General features: G+C 39.6%; 1 protein-coding gene and 1 long non-coding RNA gene across 8 annotated transcripts in view; one reads left to right on the plus strand and one right to left on the minus strand.

Annotated features, from left to right (window-relative positions):
• Positions 1-10,112, minus strand: part of FAM120B (family with sequence similarity 120 member B) — a 65,981-nt gene that overhangs the window by 51,104 nt on the left and 4,765 nt on the right. The window lies entirely within an intron of this gene.
• On the plus strand, positions 3,260-9,843 carry LOC131190168 (uncharacterized). Of its 3 annotated transcripts, none has more exons than XR_009153250.1 (4): positions 3,260-3,532; positions 6,047-6,195; positions 8,490-8,637; positions 8,757-9,397. It is a non-coding gene; the product is annotated as an uncharacterized LOC131190168 (long non-coding RNA). The 3 variants fall into 3 exon arrangements; XR_009153252.1 differs by having other exon boundaries at positions 3,261-3,532; positions 8,568-8,650; positions 8,757-9,843; XR_009153249.1 differs by having other exon boundaries at positions 3,266-3,532; positions 8,568-8,637; positions 8,757-9,396.

A 10,112-nucleotide genomic window follows, 5' to 3' on the forward strand; every position in this document is an offset into this window, starting at 1 on the left:
CATGCTTAATTGCACATATTTGTGGATTATATTCTGCATTTGCTATTAAAAGCTTCATATTGAAAAGCCTTGTATAAAAATATTCTCTTGGATATGACCTTTGATTATATTTCAAAATGGAGTCTGTACAAGCAGAATAACATATTACAACAACAATCCAATATTTAAAAGTAATGTTTAATAGAACTAAATGAGATGTTTGAAGTCAAAACAGGCACATTAAGAAACTAATATGGTTAAATTACACAAATAATATATATTATGTTATGTGATAGGTTTGTTAATATTGCTGTAAGCTGCCCAGAGTAGCTCTTCGGTAAGATGGGCTGCGAATAATTTTAACAAAGAAACAAATAAACATCAATAATACAAATACACTATTTGAATTCTTGATAACTTTTCTTGGGTGGCACTGGGACATATAACTTAAAATGGAAATATCTTTTTACTGGTAAGTTAAAACAAATCTTCAATATATTAAGATAATATTCTGTTGAAAAGAAAATTCACATTTCTATCACAGGTGGTAAAAAACCCAAATTGTATGGGAAGTATTTTGAAAAACATGCAATCCCATCATTTTATTTTTTGTGATATGTATAACTAGTTTACAAAGGTATTCATTCTGACTAATAATCTGGTCCTTGTGGCAAATATTTATTTCTAAAAGCAACATATTAGCACATGTTCAGAGGGACAATGAACACAAATTTAAAAATTCTAAAGCCAAAAGTTTTACAGAAATTATGGGTCCTGCATAATGCATATGCTCATTTCTTATCACCGAGGTTATTGACAACAAGTTATGCCAAGCCCCATTGTCTACAATCGCTAGAGCTTTTTCACTCACAGTGTGCCTAGTGTCTTGCTTATTCCAGGTCACAATCTAGACATGTTATATTGGGGCCTAAATGTTGCTGCATGATTCTAAATATATTTCCTCTGCACAAGCTTCATTCAAAGCAAGTCCGATACAGAAGGTAGGATTTTAATATAGCTTATTCCATGAGTTCCATGAACAGATTGCACTTCAGATGGCTTATATAGTGAACTTTGTTTTATTGTATTCTTACTGTTTTTATCTTGGTTTATGACAGATATTATTGATTGCTTTTCTAGTTTTAATGGCGGATGGGGGATTGTATCTTGCTCTGGGTTCTTAGAGGAGGAGGAAGTTGATACTAATGATTAAATGCGAAGGGTCTGGATCAGAGGTGGGTTTCAGCAGGTTCTGACCAGTTCTGGAGAACCAGTAGCAGAAATTTTGAGTAGTTCGGAGAACCGGTAGTAAAAATTCTGATTGGCCCCACCCCCATCTATTCTCTGTCTCCCAAGTCCCAGCTGATTGGGAGGAAATGGGGATTTTGCAATAACCTTCCTCTGGATTTGGGAGGGAATGGAGATTTTACAGTATCCTTCCCCTGCCACGCCCACCAAGCCATGCCACGCCCACCAAGCCACACCCATAGAACTGGTAGTAAAAAGTTTTGAAACCCACCATTGATCTTGCTTATTGTTTCTATTGATTTCTTAAGAAATTGTGGATTCTAAATTTAACTGTTTAGAGCCCATCCCTCTTTTCGATAACAATGATAAGTCAACAAGCTCATCTGCTAGTGAAATGTTCTGGCAACAAACCAGTGCTTTTGTTCCTATTACAGCCATATTATATATCTAATTAGAATAAGTACAAAGATCAAGCCTGAGCTCACATCATCTGATGACATCACAAATGTTCTAGACAAGAGTCTTATAAGCAAAAATCGCTGCCAAGTTATTGTTTATGCGACAAAGGAAAACTTATTTCTAAAATATGCTTAATTTTGATTTAGCTTCAGGTCAGAGTTTGTTTTAGGTTATACTTGAAGGCCTAAAATTATAGGCCCTCTATAGTACAAGTGGAAAAATGGGATGAGAGCTCTAATTTTAGGTAAGTTTTGTACATTTATTTGTACAATATTTTAGTTTATGAAAATAGTATATTGCAAGTGTATATGTGCCGCGTAATGGGTGGCACATATGGTGAGCTCCCATTACTTGTCCCAACCAAGCAGTTCGAAAGCACATACAAAATACAAATAGAAAAATAGGACCACCTTTGGTGGGAAAGTTACAGTGTTCTGTGCGCTTTTGGTGTTTAGCCATGCCGGCCACATGACCACGGAAACGTCTTCCGACAGCACTGGCTCTTTGGCTTTGAACGGAGATGAGCACCACCCCCTAGAGTCAGGAATGACTAGCACATATGTATGAGGGAAATCTTTACCTTTATAGTACAAGTGGAAAAATGGGATGAGAGCTCTAATTTTACATAAGTTTTGTACATTTATTTGTACAATATTTTAGTTTATGAAGATAGTAGATTACAAGTGTATATGTGTTAAATTTTGAGAATGTATTTGATAAATGTTGATATTTTTTTCTTCCTAGTGTTTTCCTGCAAGTGCAGGGCCCACTTTTTTCAGATCAACCAAACATTACAGGAATTGACTGACCAGCTTGTTGTCTAGCATCATGGATTGAGAGAGAATGACTGGCCCAAGGTCAACCAGCTGTCTTTCATGGCTCAAGTGGGACTAGAACTCAAACGGGTCTCTCTTGGTTTCTACCTAGTGCAAACTGGGTCTCCTTTTTGAAATGGTCTACAAACAGTATTGTTTAATATGGAAATCTGGACTTGGAAAAACAAGTGTTCTCCAAAAGTCTACAATGCAGATTTTACCACCACATTTCTGCTCACCAGGGCAAAATATCCTGAAATAAATATTCTAAGAGGAAGCATTCATACCGCTATTTGCATCCAGTTCTTTCCAATTATTAATTTTACTTGATTTCTTTCCTCCTTTTCTCCTATTAACCTGTTGGTTGGTTAAGGTGCGTTCAGTCCAGGGAATCAACTCGGAGGGTATTGAATACTACTAGGCAGATAAGGAATGCAAAGACGTCTAAGAATCGGCTCTAAAACTTCGGTCCCTTTTATGTACGGCTCAAACTCTAAGTATGCCCCTGCTCTCCACCCATCAAGAAATCTACGCTTCCGTCTTCCGCTGGGGAGTCCTACAAGCAATCTGGGGAGAGGTTGAAACAGGATCCCGCGGGAAATAACATCCTGCCTTGGCAGGGGGATCTGCAATGCTTGCTAAGCCTCAGAGAGAAGTCTCTTCTCGCGGCCGGCCGACCAGTTTTTGATTTGCTCAGCAACTCCGGGAGATGCTCCCTGGGTCGACGTCCAGGCACGCGACTGACCTCAGGTTCGGGAAAAGAAAAAAATCAAAAGCCCTTTTCGGGTTGGGGAAGAATTGGGGCGGGGGGGGGGCAATGTAGAGACCCAAGTAGGGTCTCTACATTGAAACCAAAGAAATCAGGAGGAGAGTGAGACTTCCTTCCTTCCTTCTTCGAGGATTTCTCCCTTGAATCACCGCTTAGGCAGGCCCCCCGATCAGATTTGTTGAAGCAAGGGCTGGAAAGAGCAGCTGGCGGCAGCAATCTGATGAAGAAACAAAGGAATGCCCCGCCGATTCTGGGATCCCAGGTAAACACGCCTGCTCTATTATGGAGAGGAGAGGAGCAGATGATTTGCGATTGGAAAACTGGGAGGGAGAGGCGGAGAGAGTGAGAAGCGGAGCCGGGGGAAGTCATGTGGGGGGGGGGCGGAGGAGCGGTCGCAGGGAGCTGGTGCTTATCTGTCATCTGGCTTCTCTGTGTGCCAGCTGAGCCACGCGACCGCCCTTTCTTATTCTAATCAGCACATGCCTTTACAACTTTCGACAAACCTGCAGAGCAGCCGAAACTTATTCACCCGGCTCTCTTAAAATCAATACATGGGCTCCGACCTTTCCAACGTGGGTGCATGGCATGGGAAGGGGGAACCCCCTAATTCGGTGGGTGCAGGCTGACTGTGATCCTCATGTTCTCCCTTCCCCAACTCTCTCTCATCCGTTTCATTTTTGCAGCGTGTGAAAGTCCTGAGCTGCTGGAGCACCAAGTCTGGGGAGAGGATTCCTTTCCCACATTAATTCTCAGTGACCTGCACATGTGAAGCAGAAGGAGAAGAAGGGAGGAAGATTGAGGATTGTTGCAGGAAAAGATAACTACGTTGCCTAAAGCCAAGAAACCATGTTTAATAATATTACATCTTTAAAGCCAGATCCTAGGCAAATCAGGCAAGTTTATTTGATATTGCATTTAATTGGGATTACTCTCAAGTGAAGCGTGTTTTGAAACTACACCTGTTAACTCTCCTTTGGACTGGATCACATGTGAATGTGGACTGTTTCTGTTCACTTGAGTTTGCCTTTGCAGCCATCTTATCATTGGCACCCCATTCTAAAGCCCGCCCCCCAAACAGATGGGCAAGTGAGGCAGTGGCTTCAAATGAGGAATACATTTGATCTCTGGAGATGACTGTCAAAACAAACATAATCTTGGTAACAATTTTGGTTTTTATGATTAAGCAGCTAAGACAACATCAAACTACCAAGCAGTGTGGCTGCTTAAAATCCATTTTTTGTTGTGAAACTCAGATCTTTATCAAAAATTAGTCCCCAGTTTCTTGTAAATCTTGTCTGTCACTGTGATTGTTAGAATTGGTGCAAGACCTGGTGATGCAGGAAGATAAACGTGCAGGAGCCTTTTCTTCCAGTTAAGCAATGTCAGTATCTAGAGTAGAAAAAAAAAACATACAAATGCCATTCCTTGGTAGCTGTTACTAAAAACTGTGGAACAACCAAAAACTCTTTTCAAACAAATGCCCAAACTCATTCTGCTGAGGCAAATTTTTTTGGCCTAACGCAGAGGTGACCCTAAGTATTATATCTACAAGGCAACTAAAAACACTACTCAGTATGAAATCCCTCTCTTGTAGTTAAAGCTGTTTAGAACTTCCAGATTGGCAAGAGTTGGCTTTCTCTGCTCTGAATTCTGACTATGCCAGATGGGTATTCTGGATTCATAAAGAGAAAGGAGACTCCTTGGAAGATCAACACTTCTCAGAACTTGCATCCCTCATGAAGAAATAAATGTCTCATTAACCTTTGAGATAGTCTTGGAGGCTCTTAGTGATGCCTTCACAATTTTTACCGAAGTGGAAGACCACCATTGTAGATATCCCTTCCTTCTGTTTTCATTTTTTTATTCCATTCAATTGTATCAGATTCTCATAGACTGCCTGGACAAATCCCTGCAGTTTTTTGACAAGATTTTTCAGAAGTAGTTTGCCATTGCCTCTTTCTTTTTGAGAGGATCATCCAGCTGGCTTTGTGCCTAAGGTGGATATAGAAATTCTCATATTAATATCAGCTAAATATTCCACTGTGCTCACCCATATGAAAGTTGAGGGCCTATCACAAACATGTTTTAAAGACAATATTGGGAAGCATCTACTTCATTTCCAAGTTTTCTGCTCATATTAATTGATGTCCATTTTCCAATGATTTGAATTATAGTCTATATATCCTTTTGACTTTAGCAGAATTGAACTCCAAGGCAGCCAAAAAGTAACCCTAATCTCCAACTATTCATGATCCATTCAAGCTCATGCAAATGCATTGAGTTTACTTGAAAGTAAATACAGTTGAAAAATGAATGAGACACATGACCTCTGGGAAAAGAACTAAAGTCACATCTATTCAGCCAAGATGGTTTTTGCCAATGTTTGATCTTGGTTGTGGATTGATCCCTAAATCCATTTAGGATAAACAAATTGGAACTCTCCAGAAGTTTTGGCCTATGACCATCATAAATCCTTGCTATTTTACTAGGGAATTCCAAAAGAGCTAGAGTTACCATGTTTCTTACCTTGAACTGAATGAGAGTTCACCCAGCTAGTGTACATGAAAATATCTAGTTTGTTATATCAATCAATAGCTTGGATCTCAAAGCAATTTTTTCCATGTGAACGCCTCACGTCTTGGAGTTATCTTTTGTAGGTAGGAAGCTTCCAGGAGATTAAATTAATGGCAAGATGATACTACGACTAATTAATAACAATCCTTTGGGTTGATTTTTTTTGCATATTTATAAAAATACCCATTTAACCCTATTTTAGCTCACTGCCTATATTTCTGAGGATGATGATGGAAGTTGCTGCCTGTTTCTTCTGGAAGAGGCTGGAATTGGGAAGGATGGTTGTTTTAGTCCAATATCAAGGGAAAGGTTCCCACCAGTCAATGAGTCATTATAGAATCAGTACCTCAAGTAAGTAATGTTAACCATATCATTCTTCTTAAAAGTGTCATTACTCAATGGATACATATGGGGTGGGGGGATGAGATTGATTAATCCTAAAAGTCAAGAGCTTCCAAATGGAATTATTGAATCTTTCTGATTTGAATTCTGTGGATATAGTGGGGTTAATGGAATTTATTGCTATAACCTTATAAGACCTCTCCTCCAAATGGTTTAATGTTCAACTAGCCCACACTGTGTCTGGAAATAGAAGTAATACTGTAACTGGGTTGCCGAGATTGAAGCTCATCTTGTGTTCATATCATCATGCCAGGCATGTTATGATGTAGATTCCAATATTTTCAGGTCGTTGATTGTTCAATGTCCAGTTAGTGGCATGACTTTTATAGCCTGTTGGTTATTAACCTAGTGGTAGAGGCCGAGACATGCTCACATCACACTTCTGATCCTATCCTGCAAAAGATTATCTGATTTTATTTTTCCAAAACTGGCAGAATTGGCAGTTCTTGAAATTGGGGGCTTCAGTTTTCCACTAGCCAGGAGAAATGGGACCTTTTGCAATGTGGTGCAATCTTGCCCACTGGCCACCTATACCCTTCTCTAGAAAGCTCCATTCCATTCTCTTTTCCATTTCCCTTCAACAGCCTGCATCCTGTGCCCCTTAACTCAATTTTTAATAGTTTTTAAAAAAAACATCTGCACGGTTTGCTGTTTCCTTTTTTAAACGGATGCTTCCTTTTTGTATTACGTCCATAGCTACCTTAATTCTGGTTATGTACAGACCCACAGAAATTCAATATGAATGACAATTAAATTGAACCCTCTGTGTTCAAGAAACTAAATAGGAAAGGAAATATGTTTTGCCTTGATGCTTATAAACGTAGGCTTTGGTTTGCATATTGTGTGGAATTATCTTTTTGCTTAACTCCTGTTTCTTGAGTATGCTTCAGTTGATTGGATTCACATCACTTCATGATTTAGGGATATAGAAGAGAAATTTATATGTCATGTTAATAGAATAGAATAGAATAGAATAGAATAGAATAGAATAGAATAGAATAGAATAGAATTTTATTGGCCAAGTGTGATTGGACACACAAGGAATTTGACTTGGTGCATATGCTCCAGGTAGCTCCCTTTATCATTTATATTCAGTACAGGTACCACTTGACCAAGGACTCCCTAAAACTTCTTACTTGGAGGTATCTCGGAACTTTCTCCAGACTAACAAAGTTCTCTGCCCTTTAGTTATGACTGTTGCGTGGCAGAGGAAATGCTGGAGCAAGATACATTCTTGATCTGCTTTTTATCGTTTGTCTTGGCTATTTCCGGCCTCAGAAAAGGCCGCTCACAGTCTTGCTGGAGAAGGGTAACTACAAAGGTTTTTGCATCCTCCCCAGAAGGAAGTTGCAAATCTTCCACTTCTCAGATCACCCGACTATCCAATCTGAAATTTTTTCAGAGCCTTTTGGAGCCAACTGGATAAATTCTCAGGCTCCTCAAAGGACAATTTCTTTTCTCTCTGCTCCCCCTCCACAGAGCGAGCTTCAGGTCCCCACCCTCTCAGATCTTGCTTCCTCCCCCCCCCCAACATTTTTTCCCCTAAACAGAAACAAATTCACCTTGTCTTCTGTTTCTAACATTTTGTCTGTGCTGGCTAATGAGTTCAACATAGTACAGTAAATTTAGTGAGGAATCAAAAAGTATTTAAAAGGGGCTTGTGGTGCTGCCTTAATGAAAAAGGTAAGGATTTATCACTTTTTTTCTGGCTGGGTTTTTTCCAATCACCGTCTTTTCTCTTTCACACACACACACACCAAGTCTATTCAACATACTTTAACTTAAGCTGCCTTTGCATTGAGTTGGGGGGGGGGGCAGGGAACAGCCAGCTAGAGAAACTGAAGCTGAAAGTGTGAGAGCGGAATCTAGAGACATGCAGGAGCTAGGATGAAAAAAACGCCATTTGGTTAGGAGCAGATGGCTGGCCAGGGGGGTGGATTGCATCTAAAGGCGTGTCATCCCCCTTCAGCTCGAATCCCTGAGGGCTCCCCTTGTCTTCAAAATCAATGAAAATTAAAGCACAGAGAAAGGATGAATGGAGAGACCTCGAGTCTCTTCTTTGTTCAGCCCAGCTACTGGTGGGCAGGAGTTAAACTACAACAGCCTCCTATAGAAACACTTAAGTTAAACAGTCTCCCCGTTAGCCCAGAAGCATCTGAGAAGAAGGGGTGGGGGAGCAAAGCAAAGAGGAAGGGAAGAGCAAGGGGGAAAAAAGGGCTTTCTGCTTGATTTCCCCAATACAGAATCGCGTGGCATAAATTAAGTTGGAAGAGAATAAGCGCTTTGGGTAGGATTCTGATGGATTTTATGACGCCTTTCAGTTCCGCTTTGCAGACCTAATCGAGAAATCTGTGCTGCGTCAATTTAACAAATCCTTGAGAGCGAAGGCAGGTTAGTCAAAAAGGTTTGGAAAGACTTTTTTTATGGGGGGGGGCAAGGGTGATCCAGGGGAAGCAGGCTTTTAAGCCCTTGCACGCGTTAACTTTGATTCACACTTCTTCCCATAACAGGAATGTCAAATGAATCTCCAGAAAGTCTGGCTTCTAAGATCAAATCACCATGGATCCTAAATCTACTATGCCTTTATTCTACAACACCCCTGACTTAACTGACCTAGGAAAAGATGCCACCATAGCACATTTCTCCAGCCTGGCAAATGTCTATGAAAAACAGATAAAGAGGGTTTCTCTTGCACAAGAGGGCATGTTTTGCACAAGGGTCTTTGGTATTAATGAGATCCAGAAGAGTGGTTTTTATCTTTTGTATTCCAGTTCCACTTCCTTTTGATAGCACCCCTGGTGAGAGAAATGCTTCTGGCTCAGTTTTTTGGAGGAATTTCCAATATATTTCTTAGCTGTTGTAGACTGTATACTTATTGTATGGTAGTTTCTTAGGAAAATTGCCTCAAAGGCTAATAAGGAACCTAAAGCGTTTGAGGAACTAATCTTACCCTGTTTACAATCCCTGAAGACAACTGCTACAATGAAATCTCTGAGCTTTTACAAAAACTGCGAATAATTGAGAGTAACAGAATAATAATGTTACTTCAATGTATAAAACTAATTACAGATGAATAGATGATACTCCTTGTTTAAATAAATTTTTTCATGAATCAGTGGTATAAAATTAAAATATGTGTCCAAACTCGAAAAACTTGCCAACACTGCAACCCTAAATGAGATACTACAGGATTTCACCCAATGGGTTCAAGAAGAAGTGCTGCCCAGGGCCTATTTTAACTTACTTAAAGTAGTTAAAAGAATTTTCTTTCTAAACAAGTTGCATCAGACCAAGAATGTAATGCAACCACAATTATTTTCTTCAGAAAACATTTACATTTGCAATATACAACTACAAACATATCTGCTGTTTTGCTATCCTGAGCAGCAAAGTATCATTTATATTTCTGTGGAAATGCACTTACCCAGGCATACCGTACTTTAATTTATTACACACTCAGATTCCCTTCTGTTTTTTCACAGGCATTTTCCCCTCTCATTTTAGATCAATCTGTCTGCCATATACATCTTGTCCATCAGTACTCCCCATCCAGATGCTCTTGTTCATCCCCATCAACTTGTAGGCCAATATACATGAAAAGCACGGACTGCAGAAAGCTTACAATATAGTTAGCAAGAGTCAGCAGACGAACTTTCAAAAGATACCCAGTTGATTATCCTCAGACTAATTTATTTATCAGTGTTATTGGGAATTTTTTAAAAAAATGAATCACTGCCTGGAAAAAAAAGAAGATAAATACTAAGCTATACTTACAAACCCATGTCCATGCACTTGACATGCAAATTTAAACAAACAGCAACATATCTTCACTGGTTCTGTGGTATATTTGGATCATTTATTTTTCT

The sequence above is a fragment of the Ahaetulla prasina genome, chromosome 1 (assembly GCF_028640845.1).
Source record: "Ahaetulla prasina isolate Xishuangbanna chromosome 1, ASM2864084v1, whole genome shotgun sequence".
In the NCBI taxonomy this organism is placed as follows: Eukaryota; Metazoa; Chordata; class Lepidosauria; order Squamata; family Colubridae; genus Ahaetulla; species Ahaetulla prasina.